This window comes from Mycteria americana, chromosome 2 (genome assembly GCF_035582795.1).
Source record: "Mycteria americana isolate JAX WOST 10 ecotype Jacksonville Zoo and Gardens chromosome 2, USCA_MyAme_1.0, whole genome shotgun sequence".
Taxonomy (NCBI): domain Eukaryota; kingdom Metazoa; phylum Chordata; class Aves; order Ciconiiformes; family Ciconiidae; genus Mycteria; species Mycteria americana.
In genome coordinates, this window is record NC_134366.1 from 168,474,748 (window position 1) to 168,486,702 (window position 11,955).

At 42.8% G+C, this 11,955-nt stretch overlaps 1 non-coding gene across 1 annotated transcript; it reads right to left on the reverse strand.

Moving 5' to 3' along the window:
• Positions 1-591: 591 nt before the first annotated feature.
• Positions 592-664, reverse strand: TRNAK-CUU (transfer RNA lysine (anticodon CUU)). The gene has a single exon. It is a non-coding gene; the product is annotated as a tRNA-Lys (tRNA).
• Positions 665-11,955: the final 11,291 nt, after the last annotated feature.

Here is an 11,955-nt window from a genome sequence, read left to right on the forward strand (position 1 = left end):
TCCTGGTTTCAGCTGGAATAGAGTTAATTTTCTTCCTAGTAGCTGGTATAGTGCTGTGTTTTGGATTTTAGTATGAGAATAATATTGATAACACACTGATGTTTTGGCTGTTGCCAAGTGATGTTTACACTGGTCAAGGACTTTTTCAGCTCCCCATGCTCTGCCAGGTGCACAAGAAGCTGGGAGGGGGCACAGCCAGGACAGCTGACCCAAACTGGCCAAAGGGCTATTCCATACCATATGGTGTCATGCCCAGTATACAAACTAGGGGCAGCGATTGCTGTTCGGGGACTGGCTGGGCATCAGTTGGCGGGTGGTGAGCGGTTGTATCAGTTTTTTGGTGTTTTTTTTCTTTTTCCCCTCTCTTGGGTTTTGTTTCTCTCTCTCTCTCGTTATTTTCCTTCTCATTACAACTCATTATTATTATTACTATTATTTTGTTCCAATTATTAGACTGTTCTTATCTCAACCCATGAGTTTTCTTACTTTTGCTCTTCTGATTCTCTCCCCCATCCCACCGAGGGGGAGTGAGCGAGCGGCTGCGTGGTGCTTAGCTGCCAGCTGGGGCTAAACCACGACAGTCCTTTTTGGTGCCCAACGTGGGGCTCGAACCCACGACCCTGGGATTAAGAGTCCCATGCTCTACCGACTGAGCTAGCTGGGCCTTGAAAAGCAAGTGCTATGGCGACATTACACCCCAGAAAGAATTGAGTCAGACAATGGGACTCATTTTCGGAAAAAAATCATAGACACATGCGCCAAAGAACACGGCATTGAGTGGGTGTATCACATCCCCTATCATGCACCAGCCTGTGGGAAAATTGAACGATACAATGGACTGTTAAAGACTACACTGAGAGCAATGGGTGCTGGGATGTTCAAACATTGGGATACACATTTAGCAAAGGCCACCTGGTTAGTTAACACTAGAGGATCTGTCAATCGAGCTGGTCCTGCCATCTTAAAAATCGGTGTTGGTTTTTGCAGTTTGCTGTGCTCTGCTTTAATTGGTGATTAATCCCGGGCTCGGCCAAAAAGGACCGTAGTGGTTTAGCCCCAGCCGGCAGCTAAGCACCACGCAGCCGCTCGCTCACTCCCCCCCAGTGGGGGGTGATAACTTGTGGGTTGAGATAAAAACAATTTAATAATTGGAACAAAATAATAGTAATAATAATAATGAATTGTAATGAGAAGGAAAACAACAGGAGAGAGAGAGAGAAACAAAACCCAAGGGAGGGAAAAAGAAAAAAAAAAACCCAAAACTGATACAACTGCTCACCACCCGCCAGCTGTCCCCGAGCCCAGCCAGTCCCCGAGCAATGATCGCTATCCCCCGGCCAACTCCCCCAGTTTGTATACTGGGCATGACATCATATGGTATGGAATAGCTCTTTGGCCAGTTTGGATCAACTATCCTGGCTGTGCCCCCTCCTATTTCTTGTGCACCTGGCAGAGCATGGGGAGCTGAAAAAATCCTTGACTAGTGTAAACATCGCTTGGCAACAGCCAAAACATTAGTGTGTTATCAATATTATTCTCATACTAAAATCCAAAACACAGCACTATACCAGCTACTAGGAAGAAAATTAACTCTATCCCAGCTGAAACCAGGACAAGTACATACCTGACTGAGTCAAGTCCTGGGAAGAAGGAAAAGTGTCAGCTGTTGAGGAGTGCTTGAGGTCTCTGTTAGTCTGTATATTTGCAACATATCTCTTTCACTGCAAGAACTAACTCCTTATTTTCTATTTTTCGTAGCATCATGGAATCATAGAATGCTTTGGATTAGAAGGGATTGTTACAGGTCATCTAGTCCAACCCCCCTGCAAGAGCAGGGACATCTTTAACTAGACCAGGTTGCTCAGAGCCCCATCCAACCTGACCTTGAATGTTTCCAGGGATGGGGCCTCCACTACCTCTCTGGGCAACCTGTTCCAGTGCCTCACCACCCTCATTGCAAAAAATGTCTTTCTTAAATCCAGTCTACATCTGCCCTCCCTTAGTTTAAAACCATTGCTCCTTGTCCTGTCACAACAGGCCTTGCTATAAAGTCTGTCCCCGTCTTTCCTATAGGCCCCCTTTAAGTACTGGAAGGCTGCTATAAGGTCTCCCCACAGCCTTCTCTTCTCCAGGCTGAACAACCCCAACTCTCTCAGCCTGTCCTTGTAGGAGGGGTGTTCCAGCCCTTAGATCATTTTCGTGGCCCTTCTCTGGACTTGCTTCAACAGCTCCATGTCCTTCTTGTGCTGATGACTCCGGAGCTGGACGCAGTACTCCAGGTGAGGTCTCACCAGAGTGGAGTAGAGGGGCAGAATCACCTCCCCCGATCTGCTGGCCACGCTTCTTTTGATGCAGCCCAGGATACAGTTGGCCTTCTGGGCTGCGAGTGCACATTGTTGGCTCATGTCCGCTTTTCATCCATCAGTACCCCCAAGTCCTTTTCCGCAGGGCTGCTCTCGATCACATCATCCCCCAGCCTGTATTGAAACCGAGGATTGCCCCAACCCAGGTGTAGGACCCTGCACTTGGCCTTGTTGAACCTCACGAGGTTCACACAGGCCCACTTCTCCAGCCTGTCCAGGTCCCTCTGGATGACACCCTGTCCTTCTGGCATGTCAGCTGCACCACTCAGCTTCGTGTCATCTGCAGACTTGCTGAGGGTGCAACTCGATCTCACTATCAATATAATTGATGACAATATTGAACCGCACTGGTCCCAGTACAGACCCCTGAGGGACACCACTCATCACTGATCTCCATCTGGACATTGAGCTGTTGACTGCTACCCTCTGGATGTGACCATCCAACCAATTCCTCATCCACTGAACAGTCCACCCATCAAATCCGTATCTCTCCAATTCAGAGAGAAAGATGTTGTGGGGGCCTGTGTCAAAGGCTTTACAGAAGTCCAGATAGATGATATCCATTGCTTTTCCCTTGTCCACTGATGTGTTAACTCCCTTGTAGAAAGCCACTAGGTTGGTCAGGCAGGACTTGCCCTTGGTGAAGCCATGTTGGCTGTCTCTAAATACCTCCCTGTCATCCATATGCCTTAACATAGCTTCTAGGAGGATCTGTTCCATGGTCTTCCCAGGCACAGAGGTGAGGCTGACTGATAGGTAGTTCCCAGGCTCCTCCTTTTGACTCCTTTTAAAAATGGGCATGATGCTTCCCTTTTTCCAGTCACGGGGACTTCACCTGACTGTCATGACTTTTGAAATACGATGGAGAGTGGCTTGGCAAGTACATCAGCCAATTCCCTCAGGACTCTGGGATGCACCTCATCAGGTCCCATAGACTTATATATGTTCAGGTTCCTCAGGTGGTCACGAACCTGATCTTCCCTTACAGTGGGAGGGGCTTTACCCCCCTGGTCCCCAACATGTTGTCCATTGACTCGGGAAGGGTGAGAAGAGCGGTTGCCAGAGAAGACTGAAGCAAAACATTTGTTTTGCTCAGCCTTCTCCTCATCTGTTGATGTTAGGTCACCATTCTTGTTCATCAGTGGAGGTACACTTTCTTTAACTTTCCTTTTCTGGTTGATATACGTGTAGAAGCCCTTTCTTCCTTAAAAAGCTGCTACAAGCCATTTTCAGAGAGAAGGATACTATGCTAAAATGGACTTTTATGGTGAACCCCACACTCCTCCTTACAAACATGTCTGAAGCAAAAAAAGTAACAGCAGTGCACAAAGTCAGACAACTGAGCAGATCACTGAATAGTAGTATTTGTTGACAACTATGTCAGAGCATCATGGCTGATAAGAATGGTCTGTTTTGGTTGCAAATCCCAGTAAAATCATATAACATCCTCTGTTGATTTCAACCAGATACTTTGGTTGAAGTAAAAATGCATCCTCTAAAATGTAATATGTATTTATTACCTTACATAATACTTTGTTACTAACAACAAGAGTACAAATAACTGATTTTAACTCCAGTAATTCCTTTTTCCCCAGTGATTATATGCCAAACCTACCACAGATGAGTAGTACTCAGAAGTTCTTATCATCTCAGGAGTGTCTGATGGTCTATATGAAATAAGTTTGTAGATCAGCTCCACTACAGATATTTCATTCAGTCATGATGTTTTTCCAAACATAAAGTCTGAGCATAGTGTAGTTAGGATGCAATCTTCCCTTACCTATACCAAAATCTTTCACCATACTGTTATCGAAACATGTAAGCAACAACATACTCTGTGCCTAGCCTGAGACAGTTCTTAAGAAGCACTATATTAATTCATTAAACAGCAAAAATAATATACATGTTTAAAGAAAGAGAGTGAGGGGAGGAGAAAGAAGGTTGTCAATACTAAAATATGTCCATTCATCCTGTGGCAGTACTCTGAGATGTTTTTCACTTTGGTTGCTGTACCCAGTTAATCCTGTTAACTGTAAATGATGAGTCAAGTTGACAGCTTGGTCCTTATTTATGCTTGTATTTTCTTTATGCTCAAAGTTTAAATAAATGTAATTTGATGGGGATGAATAAACCCCCCCAGGCTTTTTACTGAAACAGCTCAGGAAGAGGTTATTTTTAATGGAAATAAAAGAATGTATAACCAGAATTACCTGAGCAAAATATCAGAGCAGTTCTAAAATCCTGCATACCTTACCTACCAAGTAAAGAGTGAAAATGGAAAAGAACCTTTATAGTTAATAAATCCACCGTCTCATAACTACAGCTTGGTCAGCACCACAAACTACATGGGCAGGAAAATATGAATATTTCTTTATTAAAGTGTAATGTTTGTTACAGAAGATGAAACAACAACGTAAAATATCCTTAACAGACAGCCTAAACATGAGATATTAGCAAATTTACGTTCCACTACTGAATGATCTAAACAACTACTCTTATCATTAGTGTAATATGTCTTAACTCATCAGTTTATGCTCAAGATATGATTAAAACATTGATGAAAGCTTTCCTCCTCTCCTCTCCTCTCCTCTCCTCTCCTCTCCTCTCCTCTCCTCTCCTCTCCTCTCCTCTCCTCTCCTCTCCTTCAGTAACTTCTTTATAAGATGGAGTAAACGCACACAGAGATATAAATATGTGTCTCCATTGACAGCCCAGCTTTGCCAAATTCTTTGAATAATCAGTCAAGAGACAATACAGAAAACCAGCAAGTCTGTAGAAAACTAATTTATATAATTACTACTGAAGTAAATCTTAGGAATTAAAGCTGGAATCAGGAAACCCACAGGAGAGGTACTGTGCAAATCATATTTTATTCAGAAAGCCGGTGAGACAAGGCATATTGCCAGATGAAATCGTATCAAGAAACAATGAAATTATATGATAACCAGTTATCTCAGTGTACCAGTGATCCAGCTCTTCTTGTGCATTTTGTAACTTTTAGAGAAAAAGGAAGAAAAGGATTGGCTTTGCACACAACTCCTCCCAGACATGAAACGCCACTCGGGTAAAAGCACAGACAGCATAGGTCATCCAGCAGTTGGTAGGAGGTTGGCGCCATGGGGTATGGCAACCAGAATATGAACTGTGAATGTAGACCTAGGTATAGAGTTCAGCTCCTCTAAGTCTTCTTTGCTATTTACATTATTGGCTGAAGTGCCAACTGAGTTGCAGGTCCTGAGTGACCTGTGTTTGGAGGATTTCAAAAGTTGCATTTGGGACAAGACCCAAGTCTCTGCCCTGCCTACGCCTGAACCTCCCAGAAGTCTGTAAGAGGAGTCTGGGTTTGCATTGAGCCACTGGGCTGGGCTTCGAGCTTCTTCCCCAGCACTGATTTGAAACAGGATCTGTGAGCATGTCTGTGTATGAGCAAAGTGGCTGGAGGAAAGTCAGGGTAGGCCCTTGCATTAACTAACAGCATAGACACAACTGCCTTGGGCTGACTTCTTGAAAGTGGGATTTGGGAATGCATTGGGGAGGAGAGAGAGAAGACGGCTGAGGGGCACTGAAAATCGAGGAGATAATCTTTCATGCTATCAGAAAGGTTACAGAGGTCTCCATGACTCCAGGAGGATTCAGTTCTTTTTAGATGTATAGTATCTGATATATTGCGCAACACTGCAGAGACACCAGTGCAGACCAGGGAGGTTTCTGTTAGCACAGTGATATAATTCTTGTCAGACTGACATGCATTCTCACTTGCTTCCCCGTTCTCTCAGCCGAGAACCAAATTTCAGCAGCAAGCAGAAAACTTAAAGGAAAAAGAAATAAGGAAAGAAATATAAAGCTTTCACAGAATTGTTCTGTGCAGATGTTAGCATCTTAGGGGTATTCACAGAGGTTCACATCCTCACAAAACTTCCAGCTGAAAGATAGATGACACCTAGTCTAATAAGCAGTGGTCTCTAAACAAGCATTCATTGATTTTAATCTTGTTAAATCATGTTCTAGTTATTCAAAGACAGAAAGAAGGAAAGAAATCCAAAACACAACTCAGCAATAACCAAATTCCCTGGGAGATGAAATCAACAATTTTACTGACTTCTCAGGCTAGAGAACAGGAGTTTTAAAGAATTTAAAGGATAAGTAATGAAAGCTGTTGTGTTTTACAACATGGTAACATAACAGAAATAAGTAGCTGCAGAGAAAGTAGATTTTTAAAGGCAAAACGTGGAGAAGACCTTGAAACAAGAGTAAAAAAAGATATCCCAGTGAGATCCAAGCTCTCATGAAATCCATTTGCTCATAAAAAAAATATGATGCTGTATTTATTTTTGGAGCATGCTTATGAGTTGCTCTGTAAGGCTTAAATTGCTATCTATACTCCAACCACTAAGTCTCCAGTCAAAAAGTGGTTTTGAGGATTTTCAGAGAGAACACTATGGACCAGGAAAACTCGGCAGTCCAAAAGCACAAATCAGTCTTAGCTCTGAGTCCCAGCTCCTGAGATGTGCCAAAGAGCAGATCTAAACCAGGTGCCTAAGTATTGGTGGGTTGGGGTTTTTTTCCTTTCTTTTACTAAATGGCAAAAGTCTTCTCAGATTGCACAGAAAGCGTACTTGCTCTGTGGCAAATGGTCACTTACAGAAAGAGGGAGGGCCTGGGCTGGAGTTGGGAGCTTGGCAGAGCATGTCAGGTTGCATCCTGCTCCCAGTCTTTCCAGTGACTTAAGGAGTAGTTCAGGGCAAAGGTATCTTTCTGTTTCCCCCATTTGTAGAATCACAGCATCATAAATGTGCTTAGGGCTTTAAGCCATCTAAGGTGACATCATTCCTATCATGGAGAGATAGCAACCAAATCTCACTGCAATTAATACCACTTACTATCCTTGCTTTGGGTGGAATGCAACTTAATCCACTAACGCTTTTAAAATGCTTCAAGATTCCCCGATGAAAGCCAGCATGAGAATGCAAAGCATTAACCTTGTAAGTGACAGCAGAGTGCACTCTGGAAGGAAGAATAACAATAAGATCATTGGGTTAAACTCTCCAAACTCGGAGGAATGTTCACTTGTTCCTCACAGCATTTCTTTCTCAAGAACATGTCTTGATAGCAGCTCTAATCCTGACGATAAGCAGTACTGACTTCAGATGAACACCAGTGCATCATAAGGTCTCCTCCTTTTGATCCTGAGCTGGAGGGACAGTATTGTACTGAACTTATTTGCTGAGAAATTACCCTGTTACTTATATGTCTCTCCATTTCTGTGGCAGTGTCCACTGACGTTTCAGAACAGGCGGTGGTTAATGCTGCTGTCTTCTCCTGGAGCCAGTTAGTCAGCTCTTGAGTATTACAAAGGGAATGTCTCCTGCTGCACATGGCTTTGGCCTTAAAAATACCAAGGAATTCACTGAAGATTCCTCAATGTGTCTCTGAATAGTTCGACTGCCAATATTTTTAAGACAGGCCTGATATCCTTTTACTGCTTTTACCCATTTAGCATATGCCATGTTGGAAATAATCTTCTGGAAAAATCCCCTCCAGACAACTGGCCAAGACTTTGCTCAACTGATCTGTATGTCCCAGTCTCATCTAGTACGACTGTGTCAGGTGCATACAGTATGACTACACCCTGGATTAAACACTGTGTAATTTAACGCTAGGGTCTGGCCCAAAGAATGCACCTTCTAGCATAAGGCTTGGAGTCTTGATTCAGCCAGGGCAAACATAAACAGAAAACCCCTTGTTGAGAGAAGTTATTGCTTGTGCTGACTGGGGATTACTGTGGAATGCATATGTGCCTTTAAAAAGATACTGCGTATGGCTGTAAGGTTATAGAATATCAAGTTTCTCTAGTCCAGTGATTGATGCTGAGCACTGAGCATTTTCCTCCGCAGCCCACCAAATAACCAGTTGTTTACAGGGTTACCTTGTACAGTTTATAAAAGTCTTGTTATGGTCATAAAGAAGTTCACCAAGAGTAAAAAAAAAACAAAACAAACAGAAAACATTATTAACACACAAGCATGGCTATTCTATAGAGTCCTTTTGGAATATTTAACCTAGCAAACCCAGCAAGTAAAAAGCCACAGTACATACCCATGAAGTCAAAATTTAGCTGTTCTAGGTGAGTGTCACTCTAGTGAGTCCTGTGTTTCAAATAAGAGACCTTGTCTTGTTAGGGTGAGCAAAGAAATGTCTTTCTGTTTGGCTCTCTCACATGAGAGTCGTCTGCTTGTGTACCTTCAGAGATCTACTGTGTCTCATCTGAGAAGCGTAGTAAGTTGTTTTGATAGTTTGCAGCTCCCATATTATTCTCAGATCCTTGTTCTCTGCATTTCTTTTTGTTTGTGCTTGCTCAGAGAATAGGGATTGTCTGAGAGTACACACTTCAGTGACCTAAGCAGAAATCATCTGTCAGTGAAGGGTGATAATCATCCACCAATAGAATAAACATCCAATCCTTTTTTTCCCCCTCCTTCCTTCCATTTTTCCTCTCAAGTGAGCAGCTCAGTCACTCCCAGAGCACAGTAATAGAAGGAATGAAAGACACAGGAATTACATGTGCATTTATGGGGGGCGGATTTTCACCTGGCTAAGCTGTGGCATGAGCATTTGCAACTCGTGTAATGGGCATTCAGTTTGATTTGTAAATGCACAAATAGCTGCCATTTTACTGCAGAATTGTCAGGCAAAAGCCCTACCGCAATCCTGGCTGTTTCTCTTGTCATTGTTGAAAGTGAAATTACCGCTTTCCTTCACCTCAAGAGTTGTCAGGAGGCAGGTAGAATTGTCTAACATCTTCAGACAGGAAAAATAATGCTATCTGCTGCACACATCCAACTGCCTTTATATATGGAAATTATATGTTAAAATTGCTCTGTCAGATGTTGTCACTTGGTCAAATGGTCATTTCACTAATGCAGATTTTTATTAAACAAAGGTAGTCAGACTGCATTTTAGAATAGAATAGAATAGTTCAGTTGGAAGACACCTACATTTTCAGTGGCCAAGGTCTGCCATTCTCCTTTCTAAGCTTCACCATGTCTCTTTTCATGACCACTGTCAGGCACTGGCAGTGGCTTACCTTTTTCTTCAGGATTAGGTTTTGACTTTGTGATATTTCCTTCCCTCCTGTGAGTCTGTGCAGAGGAATGGCAAAGCACAAAGTGTCACCAAAAGTCACAAGTTCAGTTTCAGAAAAACTATCACAAGATCACTGCTTGATATTTTAACACTGTTTAATTTGAATCCTACTGGCATGTTTTTTCTTGCCACATAGCAACAGGAAAATGAGGAAGAGTGCACAGACATGGCAAGGATCCCAAATAATTGTGTGTTCTTACTATATATAAGCACTTTCATGACTCTGTTCTGCAAATACATTGCTGTAATCTGCAGCAGGAGGCAGTGACACACATTAGATGCTTTCCAGAGCCTAAATGGACAAGCCATTTACCATTAGCATCGGAGAGCAATGAAAATGGGCTGCTCTGCAGGGGAAGGGGAGCCATAAGCTGGAGGTGACAGCTAGGCAGGCAGGGCAGTGTCCTCGCAGACAAGGGGTACAGTCCCACTGTACCCAAAACAGCAGAGCAGAGCAGGTCTGGTGACAGTAATCAGGGGCAGCGCAGAGCAATGATCACCACATTAGTCCTAATGATGAGTCAGGTCTGAGTTCAAGCCAGCAAGTCAGGATCTGCAAGGTGCAAGGCCAGGCATGGACATACCTGCAATGTAACTCAGGCAAAGACCAAGGACAAGGGCCGGAGCTCAAACGCATCTTCTGAGCAGGGCAGAGGGTGCAAGGATGCGTGAAGGCCCTGGATAAAGCTTCCCATAGGACTTTCTCACCGCTTAGCTGTTTTCACCAAAGTTTGCTCCAGGGCTATGCAGCTGCATCATATGAAGGCTGACCCTGAACACATGCAGCTAAATCCCCAGGCAGAAAGGGAGGAGAAAGGTTTTGCAGAGGAGGTTTATAGAAGATGTTTTCAGGCTGGCCAGAGCAATCAGAGCCTGCTGGTTCACTCAGGGCCCTGACACTCAGTGTTCCACCTCTGACCTCTGAAAAGCAATGTTAACACTATCCTCAATTTATTAGACCATGAATCTTCCCCACAGCATTAAAAAACAGGCTATAAGGCAAGACACATTAAGCTATATCTTAACATAGCCATTAGGAATTGAGACAGCTGCTGCACTGAATACCTGAGACATCTGCAGGAACTGGCAGATGTGACAGAGGGCTTGCAGAAAACCTGCAGCAGGAGGCCAAGCATGGTGCAATAAGACATTTTAAATTACACTAGAGACTTAAGTTTAGGCAGCTGAATCAAGCAGTTTATCAGGATCATCAGGACTATTTTACCTTTGTTTAATTAGATGATAACTTTTGCTTGCATGGGAAGTGCCTGCAGATTGGCATGCATAAGGCTCCCTGTGAAGTGGAAAGGCACGTCTTTTGAAAATGTGCTGTGTTAAGCAAGCTGTTAGGGATAATTGTAAATGGTAATGTCTCTGACACTTATATGACCCATTAGCTTGTCTGGCAGAACAAAACCCTAATGTCAAATTGTGCATGTGCTATTAAGAAAGCATTTTTTCCATGGTCCCTGGACTCAATGCCCCCTAGTGAAAAAGAATAATAAATTGGTATGCTACAACTGGGGCTGTGCACAGGGGTTGTGAATTCTGATATAAAGAACTATCTATGCATCAATGGTACTGTTCCCCTTAATTATTACTACAGCCCTGCTGATTTGGATACCTAGAACCCCTGTGATAAAATCTATTACCTTATTTAATAACTGAGACTGACAGATGATCAGAAGAAACAAATAGTAATGAAGAGCTCTAAAGGAAATTCATCTGGCTGCGCATGAAACTAGTTTCCACTGAATGCTAGAATGACGAATGTAAAGTTGTTTTGTTTGAAGGAGAGTCTGAGATGCCAATTTGCAGAGGAAAAAACATGTCCTATTCCTCAACGCTGCAACAGATCTGGATCAAATAACTCTGTAAACATCCTCCTCCACCATCTTTTTTCTGCACACATTTATACATGAGCAATGAGCAAGGAAACCTGAACATTTTCACGGAGGAAATTTAAACACAGTCCCCATTTCCTTTAACTTGCACATCAGTGTTTGGCAGGTGTATGTCTTATTAAGTCTCTCTGAAACCAGCATCTGTGCATCAGGGAACAACTCTTCCTTCTCATTATATACTTATAGCAAGCTTATAGTCTATACCTCTACTGGTAGGGATTTGTGTGTTTGTCACATCTTGTAAACACTAATGTAAATAGCTATAAAGTTTTTGCTTACACTTGAACCACTGTACAGACAGAAATTAAGGTGATATTTGAATCAGTAAGGGACAACGTATTTTATCTTAGTGGACCAGCTTGTGAAGCTGACTGTAGGCATAAGAAAAAGAAATTGAAAAATGTTTAAAAGATTGGGTAAAAATTTGCTGCTTCTTCCTCCCTTTCCTGTCACTGTCCCTGCTTTCCCTCTCATACATACAATCATTATCACAGTCCATAAAACAAGATGGATTTTTGGGGAAATGAGAGCATATAAAAAAGACA